This window comes from Echinops telfairi, unplaced genomic scaffold, assembly GCF_000313985.2.
Source record: "Echinops telfairi isolate 266 unplaced genomic scaffold, ASM31398v2 ScPeMD7_7421;HRSCAF=8459, whole genome shotgun sequence".
In the NCBI taxonomy this organism is placed as follows: Eukaryota; Metazoa; Chordata; class Mammalia; order Afrosoricida; family Tenrecidae; genus Echinops; species Echinops telfairi.
Genome location: NW_022111321.1, coordinates 7,601,932 through 7,618,268, shown reverse-complemented (window position 1 = coordinate 7,618,268; position 16,337 = coordinate 7,601,932). Strand labels below are relative to the sequence as shown.

The window sequence follows — 16,337 nt, the reverse complement described above, 5'->3', positions numbered from 1 at the left end:
GCTGATAAAAAGGGCTCAAGTAGAAAGCAAATGTTTTGAGAACGATGAGGGCAACAAATGTACAAATGTGCTTGACACAATGGATATATGTATGGATTGTGATAAGAATTGTACGAGCCCCCAATAAAATGATTTTAAAAAGAAAAATAAATTAAAAAACAGCTAATGATGATATAAAAAAAAGAGCTTATCTGGAAAGAATTGCACGAAGTAACAATTTAATTTTGGGTTGTATTTTCAATTCTCTAGTTTTAGTCTTATCTGAATATTTTGTGGTAATGGTATATGATTCCACATGGGTGAAGCATAAAACACAATATTCATGTAGTTAAAATATTCATGTGGTTTTGGGCTTCAACATGACCAGGATGTCCATGCCTAGGATATGTACGTGTGATATGCTTATCATTTAAAATGAAAGTAAACAATACTACTTTTGTTTTCACAAGGGGTACCCTCACAAAACTGGAATTGTACTGTGAATTGAACCTTTCATTGCATGCATTTTTCCCACTAAGCAAGCATCTAGCAACTTGCTCTGAATTAGCACACCCAGTGGCATCACTTGGGAAGGTTCTCTCTGGTCACAGTTAATTGTTTACGTAAAAGCAGTTTTTGTGATGGCCTCATTTTTGTGATGGCTGATTTAAGAGAACAGTGTGCAGCTGTGAAATTTTATTCCCTGCAAGGGAAAAATGCCACAGAAACTGTTGTGATGTTGAACACAGCTTACAAGGACAGCGCTGTGGGATAAACTCACGTGTATGAATGGTTTCCTAGTGTCAAAAGAGGTGAAATGTCGATTGAGAACAAAACTCATTCTGGATGTCTGTCAACTTCCGGAATGGATGAAATTTTCAAGTCCTAGTGTATTAGCAGTTTGTGCCACCAAGTCAGACTGTTAATCGAGCTTTCTACTTAGAGGTCCTGAAAAGATTGTGTAACAGCGTGTGACAAAAAGACCTGATCTGCGGCAGATGGCAGAATGGTTTTGCCACCACAACAAGGAATCTGCTCACACAGCCATCTCAGTGTGCCAGTTTTTGGCAAATAACAGCATGCCTCTCTGGCACCGTGTACCTTCCTCTCCTGACTCCACTCCCTGAGTCCTTTCTGTTTCCATGAATGCAGAGGGAGATCTGTCAGCCATTCAAATGAGTTTGAAAATGTTTTAAAAAATGGAATTGCAGATCTCACAAATGTATTATGTGTAATGGAGAGTACTTTGAAGGTGATAAGATTGTTTTGTAAAAATATTAAATACATAGCTTTGGGAAAAAAATCTGTGTGTTTTTTTTATGGGGTACCCCCTCATATATACATACAGGCACATGTCATTTCACTGCAATTCAATTTATTGCATTTCTCAGATATTTCAGCTTGTTTACATATTGAAGGTTTGTGGCCACCCACAATGGATCAAATAATTCAGTCTTATATTCAACAACATATGCTCACTTTATGGCTCTGTGTCACATCTTGGTAATATTCACAATATTTTAAAATGTTTCATATTGCGAACTTATGGGCCAATAGTGAAAAAACAATTTTATATACATTGGGGAGCAAAAGATATTGTGTAATTCACTTTATTGTGATAGTTGCTTTTTTTGTAGTAGCCTAGAGGCAAATACAAGATATCTCTGAGGTATGCCTGTACAAATAAGAGAGATGAGTATTAAAGGACTCAAAGACTTATAAGAGGTAAGGGTAATTTCTTTAATTGCTACTGTCATTTTTGAAAAATAACATGAAATCTGATACTATACTATGTCTTCCAACTTCCCATTGCTTTTTAGATGACCTGGAGAAATGGTATAGAAAGAAACAGGAGGATAATATTGAAGAAAAAAATAAAAAGCAGATAACTAGAGCTAACATATCCAGGGAGTGTTGAATTCTCAACTATTAAAATGAATGAGAGAAATAACTTTATTAAACTCAAAATTCTTACCAAAACTGTATTGCAAAGGAGTTTTCATACTTACCTACTCATAGATATTTCCAGAAAACCTCATTGTTGATAGTTGTGTTAGTCTGGGTATTTTAAAGAAACAAATCCACAGAAACTCATACATATAAGAGAGAGTTTTATATAAAGGGTAAGTGCACATCAAGAAAACATCCCAACCCAGTGCTGCTCAAGTCCCACAAGTCCAACATTAACCCATTAACCCGTATGTCTGACACCAATCCACAAAGTCTTCCATCTTACAAAACACACACAATGATGCCAACTGCAGGAGGAAAGCCAAGTCAGTGAACATGTCAGCATTTCAGCACTGGCAGAGGTCTCCACACAGGTGCTCCAGCACCCAGGACTGCATCATCGGGTCTATGTAGCTTCTCCTCAGGGATGTCTTGCAGGAAGCGAGCCTTGCAAGCTGAAGCAGGGAACTGGCTAAGGCTGCTGCACCCTGGTCCGACCATCACAAAGCAAGAGACCAGAGAACTAGAAAGGTGAGGCTCACCAAGCCATTTATCCCTCCGCCTTCAATTAGCCCCACTTGTTTTTATCAGCTAGGCTGGCACAATAAACTAACTCAATAGTCTAATCAGCAAACAAGACTTTCTGTCTTTTCTCTCATTGTCTGTCAATCAATTGCTACCACATAATTTCCACAAAAAAAATATTTGTAGAGTTTTTTGAAAGTAGAGTTTCTCTACTTTCACATTTTCTTTTTCTGAAACCTCCTTAATCCCTTCTCCAACTACCAGAGTCAAGTTCTTTTTCCACTGCACAGACCTCCCTATCAGATAGAGCGTGAATTACTCCCTTCCTGTGCTCCAAAAGCATTTGGCTCAGTCCTGTGCTATAGAACACATGCACTAGATCATGCTGCAGTTTAGAGAAAAGAAAAGCGGCATATCACTTTTGAGAGCCTGAAATTCTTCTAGGCAGCTACTAACCATTTTATACACGTCATGTCATTTAAAATCATGCCAATTCTGTTATATGGGACAATGTATGCATATTATGGAAATTTTACAGATGACAAATTGAGCCTTGAGCAATGAAAACAACCTGTTCAAACACATAGAGCTGGTAAATAAAAGAAAAAGCATCTAATTCCCCCACAAGTAAGATTTCTATACTGGACCCTCTCAGCTACATATCTACCTTCCTTGATTGTATAAAAATCCTTCCAAGATACTGCTCTGATATTTATCTTTATATTCCCAGCACCAGACCCAGTACCTTGAATACTGTAATTGCCATTAAAAAATGAGGCGGGTTTTAATCACTGAAATATCTGTAGCATTATTATATTTCCTTTTATGCTAATTTAAGACCAGATGATAAATCACTGGGTTCCAGAATTAAAAACCGTAACTAATGAATACATGTTATATGCTGCGAGCACCTTAAGTGACAGATATTTTGCAGCCACAGGAACACGGTTTTATTAACATGCTGTTGAAGATTATTGGTCACCATGTATTGTGAGTAAACAATGCGAACACAGAAGATAAATGAAGGCCAGGTACACAGGTTGGTACGTGTCATCCAGAGGCATGGAGTCTGTCAGACTCAGAACCAGACACGGGCCGTGTGCCATCCTCGCAATCATCTCCACGTGTGAGGAATTCGTGTAGCCACATGTCCATCCAACTCATGGACTCCACCCCTCATTCCCCTTCCCTTCTAATTTACAAGGTGGCCTTCTCCAAAAATGGTTCTCTTGTGATAAAATGTTAAAAGTAGAAGAGGCAGGCTTGCCATCTCCCTTCTAAGGAGAATTCTGTCTGCACTTAAAAAAAATCATTTTACTGGGGACTCTTACAGCTCTTATAACATTCCATACATTAATTTTATCAAGCATATTTGTACATATGTTGCCATCATCATTTTCTAAATGTTTACTTTCTATTTGACCCCTTGTGGCAGCTCTTCTTTTTGCCCTCCCTCCTCCTGTTCCCATCCTCATGACCCCAGCATCAACGATAACCGCTGTCTCCTTTCACCCACGTTTCTGTTGCTTATACCCCTGTGGATGGGGCATTATGTGTTGATCATTGTGATGGTTCTCCCTTCCTCCTCTCCTACCCTCCACTTTCCCCCTACCCTCATGGTATCAATACTCCCATTCCTGTTCCTGAGGGCTTTATCTCAGCGGTTGTGTCGGGAAGGTGAGCATCATAGAATGCCAATTTAGTAGAAGAAAGTATTCTTGCATTGAGGGAGCACTCCAGTGGAGACTCAATGTCCTTCTGCTACCTTAATACTAAACCTATAAATATATGCACATAGATATATTTTCCCATACTCATATAAATATATTTGCATATGTACATGCCTTTATTTAGACCTCTCTAAATGACCTTTGCCTCCTAGCTCTTTCCTCTATTTCCTTTGACTTTCCTCTTGTCCCACTATCATGCTCAGTCTTCATTTGGGTTTCAGTAATTCCTCTTGGTTGCATTACCCTTGATCATGCCCTCCCAGGCCTCCTACACCCTCCTCACCAACGATTTGGACCACTTGTTGTTCCCTTGTGTATGGGTTTGTTAATACCACTACTTTCTCCTCACTTCCCCCTCTCCCATGTCCCCCGGAATTGTTGGTCCTATTGTTTTCTCCTCCAGATTGTTCATCCAGCCTCTTATTTAGATAGGCCTGCAGAGATAATAACATGCACAAAAACAAGACAGAGCAAAACCAAGCAACAATTTACAACAAAACAACAACAACAAACCAATGACAAAAAAAAACACCCCAAAATACAACAAGAAAGAAAAGCTTGCAGTTAGTTCAAGGACTGTTTGTTGGCCTTTAGGAGTGTTTTCCAGTCCAGTCTGTTGGGGTGCCATGCCCTGGCCCCAAAGTCTACCTTCAGCATTCCCTGGGGACCTCACCTCTCAGTTCCCTTGCTGTTCTGTTGCACCCCCTTAGTGTTTTGCCTTGGTGTGGTGGGATAAGATCAGGCATAATTCCCACACTGTGTCTCCAGTGTTGTCCCCTGTAGGGCATTGGGTTAGTGAACCGCGTCATGTCTCATAGTAGGGCCAGCCATGTGGTCCTCTCTGTGGACTGGCTGCTCTAATTGGGAACAACAGCCTCAAGGCCTGGTGAGCCAGGGTGTGCTCCACTCTCTCCTCCTCCCCCTTCATCTGCTCCCGTGTGCTCTGATGCGATGTGTCCCTCTCCTGGAGCTGCAGATTCAATGCAGTCCTTTGAAATAAATTCTTCTGGGGAGAGAGGCATGTGTCTACGTAGTAGCAACTGTTTTTTCTTGTTTTGATTTGTGGCACATCAGCAAAGGAAAGATTTCCTTATCTCTGTCATTAAATCTGACTCTATTTAAGAAAGCAGCTTGTCCCCAGTCCTGCTTTTAGTACTTTCCTGGGGAACAGACTTTCTGAAGGCACTATCCCAGGCAATGGTACATTGCGATTCATAAGGTTTAGTTAGTTCCCACTCCCTTCCCCCGAAGTAGATCCCCAAGTCTTCCTGTCAAGACTCTCTTGGTTAGGAGTCTCTACTTAAACCTACTCACCATCCCTTCCAGCATCACAGAAACACATTAGTCATCGCAGTATGACAAACAGAGAGATGAGTGGTGGAAAAATGAAATAATGCATTAAAATTTTAAAAGAAAACATTTATTTAAAAATAGAGATATTTAAAAAGACTAAGCATCACTTATTATATATTATGGTGCTCTGCATTTGTTAAGAAATAACTGGGATTTCCTTGGAAAACTATATCTTACATTGAACAAGTCATGAAGAAATATTTCCGATTTGAGTTTGCATGATGCTTGGGAATCACAGGGTCAGTGAAAAAGAAGTGTGTCAATGAGATGCGTTGACTACGGCTTCAAAACTGCTCCTTTGGTTTGACCCTCACTGAAACTGGCATTTCAGTCTCAGCCTCCGCACTCACAAGACCATCTGCCAGGAGGTTCTTCGTAGATCTGGAATGGGAAGGCAAATTCTCAGCAGGATAAACTCAAATGAATGAATTGAAATCCTGAGATTGAAACTGTTGTTGCAACGATAAACTCACTAAGAGGAATGATTATAAGGATGGCGCAGACTCAAGCAACATTTCATTCTGTTGTACATAATTTCTCTATGAATCAGGGGCTACTTGATGACACCTATTAACACCTGTCAAGAAAACATGTCTTGAGGAGTCTTAGGGTTAATGATTGTTTATTTTTTTATTTGCATGACTGCTTTATATTTCCTTAAAAAATAAAAAAAGCCACAAAAATGTTTTTTATAATAAATAACTTCAGGATTTTAATGAAGTTGTAGCAGCAAATAAGATTATCTTGTCTTTACACAAAGAAATAATAAAACACTGTAGAGGCTGTTATAAAATTAATAAGGAAAATCAAATACTCTTTGATATTTTCATTCATGTCATTGTCGCCAGGTGAATAATGTGATGAAATTTCCTTCACTTGATTAATCAGAAATTATCGAATTTCGTTTTTCTTACATTTATACTAGAGGTGACATGCAATGTGGGTGTGCAGAGGACAGAACAGAAGTGGGGAACAATGCCACAGAGTTTCTTCAGGTTTCAGATCTATACTGAAAGACTGACGTATATACATACCTATGTCTTTAAAAAGGAAAGGAAGAAATATTGGTACTTTAAAAAAGTTACAAGAAGACACAGCTACCTCTGTTTAGGGTCTTTATTTTATGAACAGCGAACATTACCATCTATATTTATAGATGAGAAAATCAAAGCATAGATGAGGATATACAATTTGTGGAGAAAACTTTAGCTAATAAGTAATAAAACAAAGGTTCAAAAACTATCTGTGAGTCCAAACACTATTATAGTATATATCTTACAGCATATAAATTTACAACTTTCTACGAATTAATTCACTTGTACATTGTGAAGATTCATAGAATAAATGACCTACAAACACGTTGGTGACAAATGCATATTTAAGTTCATTCTAAATAAAGATTTCTCAATATTGAGATTTTGTCTTAAAAATGTCTTTTTGTTGAAAAATAAGATGATTCATAAAAATGCATGCCAATTTTCAGAAACTATGAGAAATCTAAAGCTATAGTATTTTGCTTTATTTTCTAAACCCATAATATGCTATTATAAATGTAGAATAAAAATATGTTGAATGTATTCTTTGGGGAAAAATTAAGACAAGTCATAATTATAATTGTGTCAGGATGACACATCTAATTGGTTAAAAGTAACTATAGATTAAATCAATATTGAATTTTTAACAGAAGATTGAAACCAGGCTTCCTTAATGTTTCTGGATGATGATATAATTGTATTGGTATTGCTAATTTATGTATATGGACATCACGGTTATTGTACATCTTGGCCACTTACACTCCCCAGACATATGAACATTAGCAATTCTTGCAGCAGAGACAGAAATATGTTTCTGATATTATTTTTCAAGAAGGGGTTATGACCATATGGGACCAATATATTTAAGCAGCAACATCAAGCAATAAATTGCTTCAGGTTTAACTCAGGTATTGAGTGAAGACTGCTTTATTCTCAGAATCGCCTTAGCCAATGACTGAACAAGTCTGAGCTACAACCATCTGTTCATTTAATGTTATATCACATTGCTGGTGGGCAATTCTGCAAAGCCCCCCACCCCACCACTGCCTTCTCACCCCCACTCCCTGCTAAAAGGGGCTGTCAGATGACCTCCACACCCTGATAGCTTCTTCTGCCCAAACTTGTTTTCTCCCTTTCTTTTGTCATGGAGATATCAGGGATAGGTTTCTGTCCCCTAAATCAGTTTCCGCATCTGCCTTCTGAAAACTGAGACAGGCATAGCAGCTTCAGGAGTGGTCAGAGGAAGCAGGTAATAAGTTGGCGTTGCAGGAATTGACAGCTCACTACCTCGCTATCAGTAAATAGAACACCAGGGACTGCCAACACAAGCAAACATAACTTGGCAGAAGTATGACCAGCATGCTCTTTAGAAGTGAGATTTGTGAGATTTCATCTCGTGCACTTTGGACATGTTATCAGAGTCCAGTCCCTGGAAAACGACATTAGTTTTGGAAAGTGAACATTCGGTGAAGAAGATGAAGCCGCTCCCGGAGATGGATTGACACCATGGCTGCAATAATGGGATCAAACACAATGACTGCCGAGGGTGGTACATATGGTCACATATTCTGTAGCGTAGTATATATTTTTTTCATTTAGTAATTTGCTAATTCATTTATTATTATCATAAATTGGATTGGTTATGTGTTGGGTTGCTAACCACCGGTCCGCAGTTTATACCCATCAGCCACTCAACAGGAGAGCCCTGTGACTGTCCCATACGGATTTACGTCTAAGGAAACCGGTGGAGTGTTTGCAATCTGCCTAAGAAAGTTGCCAGTCATCAGAGTCCACTCTGAGGCAGAGGGTTTGTATTTTCTTTTTTTGTTTTTTTTGTTTTTTCCTAAATTAAACGGAAAGTCCTCTGATGAAAGGAGCTGGTGAAAAGTAGACACTTGTACTTATTTAATCATATTATAAATTATGTACAGTTTTAAAAATAGAAAATATTGCAGTTGTATGACATGAGGTTACAATGATTATGATTATTTTTTTAGGGCAGAGAATAGAGAAGACAGGAACTATTTAGCTACTGTCCCTATTTGTACAGCCGAGCTTCAGTTACAATATTCACAAAAAATATTTTTATTTATTTCCCATTGTATTCTTTCACATGCAAACAATAAAATACTTTCCTCTATTTCATTAATTACTAGTAATAGTTTTAAGTACATTTTAATTTAACTGCTCCCATTTTTCTTCATATTATTCTCATCTATTTTGTAAATTTTAAATTTACAAATGGTACACTTCCTTCTGTGTAATCTCTGTGGTTTAACGTGATATATTTGTAAATTCTAAATTCTTGATAATGGCTATTTCAATCTCATTAATAGAAATAAATATTCTACTTTCATCAAGTCCATTCATCTGGTAGTTACATAATTTCAAGTCAACTTGATAAGTGTAGGGGTGGAGTTTAGCCTGTCCATCAGATCACATTCTGCCTACTTGGGGGCATGACCTTCTCATAGGATTCTGAGAATCTCCTCTTTCTCCCTGGAGGCAGGATACAAACCCTCTCTCTGCTTAACTTTTCCTTTGACAAGCTGCGTGGAGCCATGCTGAGACCTGTGAGAGCCCTGGAGATGCTTCCACCACCACTGGAGCCACAAGACAGTGCACCCACTGGCCGGCGTCTTCCTATGTGTTGCATCATTGCACATACTGCATGAGTCTAAAGAGAGATTTCTGGACTAGTGTTGGACTCATGAGCTAATCTAGAATTTATGGACTTGATCTGAACTGGCCTGGGATGTTTTCTTAGTGTGCAATTACTCTTTGCTGTCAAGCTCTTTCTTACATATATGTGAGTGTATGTGGATTTGTTTCTTGAGTCAACCCAGACTAACCCAATCCAAAGCCTAGCGAACCTATAAACAATGGCAGAATGCTCAGTAGGGTTTCTGAAGCTATAAAGCTTTATGGAAATATGCAAATTCATATTTTTCCCATGGATTAGCTCAATACATAACCCACCACACAACCATATCTTCAGAACTAAACATAGTTTTCCATACCTATCCAAATAAATTTATACATATAAGTATTTACCACAATTTTATAAGTAGATAAATATTCTCAGTATTTTCTAATTAAATTTAGATTTATACTTTGAACAATTTGCTATCTTTTGATAACTACCTTGGCCAGTTTTGTTTTGTTTTTTACTTCTATACCATATTCTTTTTATCTTAGGAAAACTAATAATTTTAGAAAATCTGACAATTATTTCTTAACCTTATACTTATGTTCTCAAATAATTATTTATATATTACTAAATATATATATTTAGCAATGCAGAACTAGAGGTGTTTTAAAATAATATGAAGTAGTGCAAAATACAAGTCTTCAACTGGGAACCAATTTTTGAACTTTGATGTAATCAGTAGTCTCAAATCACATGACATGTTAGTGCTTTTACATTACATGATTATATATGTTAATAAGGAAGGATTCAAAATGCTACCTTTTCCTCAGGAGACTTCTTATTAAACTTAAAGTGAAAAGCAATACAAGTACACAAAAATTATTCAATAAAAAGAAACATCCGAAAGCAAGATATCTAGTATTTGCAAACAACGGGCAAAATAATACCATGCATTTATTATTTAAATGATGACATTTCCTATTTTAAAAATTAAGAAAAACTCATGCCTTTCCATTCAAACTTATTGGATCATGCTATATTTAATGGGTACAAAAGGAAAATGTTATAAATAAAGTATCTTGTTTTAATTGAACATGAAAGACAGCAAACACTATAACTGAGTGTAGAAAAAACAGTGATAGATTTTTTTCTAAATAAAATTCTAAAATTTTTATTTTAGACTTATAAACATGTTAGCAAATATTCAACGGGAGAGTTCATAAAGCCTTTTTGGCCAGAACTGAATGATTGGCTTTTTTGTTTCCAGTTTCCTTTACATGCTTGCTAGGTACATCAGTCTGTTTAGCCTCATACAACAATCCATTCCGACTTTCCCAGCCCCCTTCCTGCCATTCAGCGCCTCAACTGCTGGAGGCTTTGGGAACAGAGGGAGTGCTTTCTCTTTATGGTCAAGCCAGGATTTGAAAGGCATATATACTCCAAGGATGTGAATCTTGGCACCACTGTCTTTTTTATATAATGGTCTCAGAAATAGCTCCTTATGACAAGGAGATAGTAAAGAGAAGTGTTAGGAAAGGACCTGGGAGTCAGTTTTATCTTAAGTTTTATAGACAAAGGGGTGTTTCTTCTAACAAGCTGATTTCTGGGATATGAGATCCTGATACTGGAAACAGTCATCTCAAATCTCAGACATCTGGGCAAAGCCTGTGGAAACATCAAGCAGTGATGTTTCTAAATCTTTGTAAGCAGTTGTTTTGTTCAATTTCTTTATTAAATTATCTAATAGAAGCCCATTTTCCTCCACTCCTAACTCATCTTCCTTGAGAACAAAACCAATGGCTAACCTGTCAATGTATTGTGGTTTGAGAATTTTCTTTCTCTGGCCTAGATCTGTGTTTGTTAGAAGCTCTTTAGTTGATGTTGCAATTCTCATTTTTTTAAATCATTTTATTGGGGTTCATACAATTCATCACAATACATAGATCAATTGTGTAAAGCATTTGTTGCCCTCATCATTCCCAAAATTTGCTTTCCTCTTGGGTTCCTGGAATCAACTCATTTTCCTTTTTCCCCTCCCCCTCATTCCCCCCTCCCCCATGAACCCTTAATAAGTTATAAATTATTATTATATCTTATCTTACACTGCCCGGCATCTCCCTTCACCCACCCCTCTGTTGCCCATCCCCCAAAGAGAAGGTTATATGTAGATCCCTGTGATCAATTCCCCCTTTCTACACCCCCCTTCCCTCCTGGTATCGCCACTGTCACCCCTGGTCCTGAAGGGTTCATCTGTCCTAGATTCCCTGCGTTTCCAATTCCCATCTGTACCGCTACAATTCTCATTTTAATGAGCTGGTGTCTCCTTGCATTTACATGTCATTTCCCCTGAACAGATCCTGTTGACGTCCTTTTAAAGGCTGAGTATGTTTCCTTTCCTGCTACAACAATAATCACCTCTAGGACCTAGGAGGCAAGGAAATTTAGGGCATTACAGCCCAATAAATACAAAAAGACATTTAAATTTTTCTAAGTAGCCATGTAAAAAATAGTAATTTAACTTAAATTATGGATCTTGTGTAATCCAATATATTCATAATCATCAATTTAATAAATAAGTAATATTTAATAGCAATGTTCTTAAATTATATATATTATTTATAAAAAACTATTGTCTAATTTACTCTTACAACACATCTTCATTGTGACAAGACACATTTTGTGTTCTCAATAATCACATGCAGATAGTAGCTACTTTATTAATGGGACAGATTTAAATTATGTGTATCATATTTGTGAAACTTCATCCATACACTCTTGGGAATAATTTATCCATTTTCTTATGTACTACCTTTGATATACATTCAGTGCCCCAAATCAATACATTGACACCAGAGAAGTGCCCTTAGGCATCCATAATTCACAAGTTTCTGTACCCAGCATGCAGTAGCTGCCTGGAAGATTATCAAATCCTCTTATGATTCTTAATGAAATATTGCTCCATTTTACTTTTTGATAAGCCAAACAACATTCAGACAGTGACGGACACCACTGGATGCAGGGTCAGTTGGTAGTCCATTTCAAGCCTAAGGTGCAGTAGCAAAAAAGAAGCAGTGTCATAAAGTGATATCATTTATCTGCAAAAGATAATACAGCTTTCTCCCAAATCTCACAAAATCAATTACTTTATTAGCTTACCAAAGGTTCTATGTAGAATTTCTGTCGACCACTGGTACTTTAAGCAGAATCACACCTGCTATTTTCATATGACTGAACGAACAGATGGGTTTGCACGGTAGCCTGGATCTTTTGCTGAGTTTTCTCTTATTCTTTACCTCCCTCAAAGCTGATAAAGTTTCGAGTCATTTTGTAGACAGATCAGCATGACATTCCCAAAGGAGACATGGATTGACTTTGAAATCCAAAGAGGCATGGAATAGCCAGGATCAGGTGTAGCTATTTGTCATGCATTTGATAAGGGATTCAAAAATATACAACATGATTTTATCAGTAGAAATTGCACCGAGGAAGTAGGTCTTACATTTTTTTAGACTTATAACCTCATCTCTCAAATGTGCTTTATGATTGTGCTCAGAGGGTGTTGCTTCCTGCCTATGACGTCAGTCTGCATAATGTCATCAACGCCCTATACCCGTATGGTTATTCTGTGGACTGGAACATAAGTCAATTTTCATGTGAACTCAAACAAAACAGATTCTTGAAGTAAAAAACATATTTTGATACATTTGCAATACATATTTGTAACTTACAAACCAGATTTCTAAACAGAGAATAGCAAACATATTTTAATTTATCTTTTCCCTTCACTGTCTCTGCCACAAGAAGTGGAATCACTAGTTTTACTTGTAATACCATCAGTTAATTGTGCAGGCTTTTAAACTTTAAATGAATGAAATGATACAACAGACCACATTTACACATGAAATTTCTTCTGAAATATACAAATATACAGATAGCATTTCACTTTATGACGGATTTAGTAAGCTCCTTTCTGACAATCACTGCCTCACAACTCCTCTTGCTTATGCTATTGCCAGCATGGTAAATTATATGATTTTTTTTTCCATTCAAAATTGCCCATACCAGTCTATTTCAGCTCACTAATGTGCATTCCATTTCATTTTTGACTACTTCCAGTTTTCCTAAATTCATACGTCACACATTCCTAGTTCCAATCATTAGAAGATTTTTACAGCTGTTTCTTGTTACATTGGATCGTGCCCCACCAGCAAATGAAGATCCTGAATGCTCCACTCCTACAGGTTTTACCACTCTCGCCACAGTAGTTGACTCCCCTCTCCGAAATCATCTCCTCTTCATTCACGTCTCAAGGGTCGTCAGACCTGAGGGCCCATCCGCCGCCGTTTCACCGACAGTGTTCTACTTCCCTTGATTGGGACTTCTTTCAGGATTTGAAATGCTTCGAAGCTGTGCGAAAGGTGTCCAGCGTCTTCTTCCTCACAAGTGGGAGCAGAGTCCTCCCTCGTCATCGGTTCCGAGTCTGGAAGCTCCGCTGAAACCTGTTCCCCTTTGAGGACCCTGCTGGCATTTGAAATCTCACTGACATCGCTTCTAGCACCACGTAAACACACAAGCCACCACAGTAGGACAAACCGACAGTTGACTGGTGGGCCTCATCTATATCTTGCCTATGTCTATGTCTATAAATATGTGTAGATCTGTATACATTCACATACACATATCTATATCTTTCTACAAATGGTGTCGTAAGTTGCTCTCCTTGAATTTGACTTTGGGTGGCTTTATGTATACAAGAACAAAACATTAGCCCGTCCTGTTGCATCCCACAGTAGTTGGTATGACTGAGGCCATTTGTCTCAGCCACCACCTTAATCTACCGCATGGATGGCTTCCTTGCAATTTGCCAAATATTATGTTCTTCTCTAGTAGTATTTCTGCCTTAATTATGTGGTCCTTTAGGGAATCTTTATAGATACTAGTTGTTAAAAGCTAGGAATAGAGATAGATATAAATAATTGTATAGTGTTAAAATTCTAATAGTATAATGAAGGAATATGCTAAGCCTTATAAAGTATTTACTATGTATTCAACACTTTTGTTTTTACACACACACACAACCTGCCACAACCACCCTTAACATATGTGCATACCTACGGAGAGTCAATTCTTCATGGCACAGTTGGTTAAATGCTTGACTGCTAACTTAAAACCTGGAGATCTGAACGTACCAGGAGGCATATTTGAATACAGGACTGGCTATTTCCTTCCTAGAGGTCCCAGTGCTGAAAAATCTTTTTTTTTTTTTAAATCATTTTATTGGGGGCTCATACAACTCATCACAACCCACTCTGCACACATGGTTCACCATATGTCAGAATTGTATGGTTTCAGTGTTGAATACGTAGTCAAACATGTATTCAACACTACCATTAAGAGGTATATGAAGAGCTCGTCAGAGGACCAGGAGGCGCTCTGGTGGAGCAGTGGTTCCGCGTTGGGCTGCTCACCTCATCAAGATCAGCAGTCTGAAGCCATCGAATGCGCCTCACAAGAAACATAACTTTCTCCTCAAATACAACGTTAAAATCTCAGGAAGCACCAAGGCTGCTCTATTCTGTCCTATAGTTGGACTCAACTCATTCACAGTGAGCTTGAGTTTGTGTTGTTTGAAGAGGTATCTATTCTTGGAAGTACTTTTAGTATATCCATATAACAATTGAGAAAATATAAGCAAAATAAACCTGGATAAATAGTTAAATTTTCCTTAAGAAGACAGATCTTGAACTTCGATTTCCTGTCTTCAGAGTCAAAACACTTGATAAATAAATTCTGTTTTCTTGATACATGAGAGAGCTGTGGAAACAGGAAATTGAAAGTTCATCCAGCTGTTTCTAAGAAACACATATTATAAATGTCAAATGGCACTTAGGGTACTAGTTTTAAGGCCTTAAATAGTCTAATGAACAAGTGACTGTCTGATTCTGAACCACATGAAGGGTTTGCGTCAATTAATGTAGACAGATGTAAAGCCTCTTATGTGTCTCTTTTCTCCTGCATCCTGATTTGTTTTATATTAATTTTCTTATTTATATGAGAGCATTGTCTTCTATATTAGAGGAGACTTATTTTAATGGTGAGGAGGAGATTACGGAGACTAAGAACGCTAACCAAGTGATTTACAGTTTAAACCCACACACACTGTTCAGCAGGGGGACGATGAGGCAGGCTACTGCCGTAGTAAAGATTTTTAGCCATGGAAGACCCACAGGGAAGTTCTATTCTGTCCTACAAGATCACTATAAATCAGTATCGACTCCACAACACTTAGATGCAAAGACATATAGGCAGCATGTGTCTATGACCAAATCAACCCAAACAGGACTTATCAAATAGGAGATGTATTCCTAGTATTATTTTTTTAATCAATTTATTGGGGCTCATAAAATTCATCACAATACATAGATCAATTGTGTAAAGCATATCTATACATTTGTTACCCTCATCATTCCCAAAATTCGCTTTCCTCTTGGGTTCCCGGAATCAGCTCATTTTCCTTTTTTCCCCTCCCCCTCCCTTCCCCCCTTCCCTTTCCCCCATGCACCCTTGATAATTTATAAATTATTATTATATCTTATATTACACTGCCCGGCATCTCCCTTCACCTACCCCTCTGTTGCCCATCCCTCAGAGAGGAGGTTATATGTAGCTCTCTGTGATCAATTCCCCCTTTCTACACTCCCCTTCCCTCCTGGTATCGCCACTGTCACCCCTGGTCCTGAGTGGTTCAACTGTCCTAGATGCCCTGCGTTTCCAATTCCCATCTGTACTGCTGTGCATCATCTGATCTAGCCAGATCTGCAAGGCAGAATTGGGGTCCTGGTAGTTGGGGGGAGGAAGCGTTTAAGAACTAGAGGAAGGTTGTGGGTTTACATATATTTTGTTGATGGAGCCCTAGTGGCACAGTGGTCAAAGTGCTAGCCTGCTATCTGAGACCCCAATAGTTAGAGCCTACCAGTCAGTCTGCCTGCAGAGAGATCATCAGTCCGCTCCTGTGAAGACTGAGCCTTTGACACACTGTAGGGCAGTCCCACTGCAGCTGGTTCACAGGAGTCAGCAGTAACGCCATGTCAATAAGTTCTAATTACTTATAATCAT

The 16,337-nt window shown here is 38.1% G+C and overlaps 1 pseudogene; it reads right to left on the bottom strand.

Annotated features, from left to right (window-relative positions):
- Positions 1-13,690, bottom strand: part of LOC101659950 — a 45,714-nt pseudogene extending 32,024 nt beyond the window's left edge.
- Between the last annotated feature and the right edge of the window lie 2,647 nt (positions 13,691-16,337).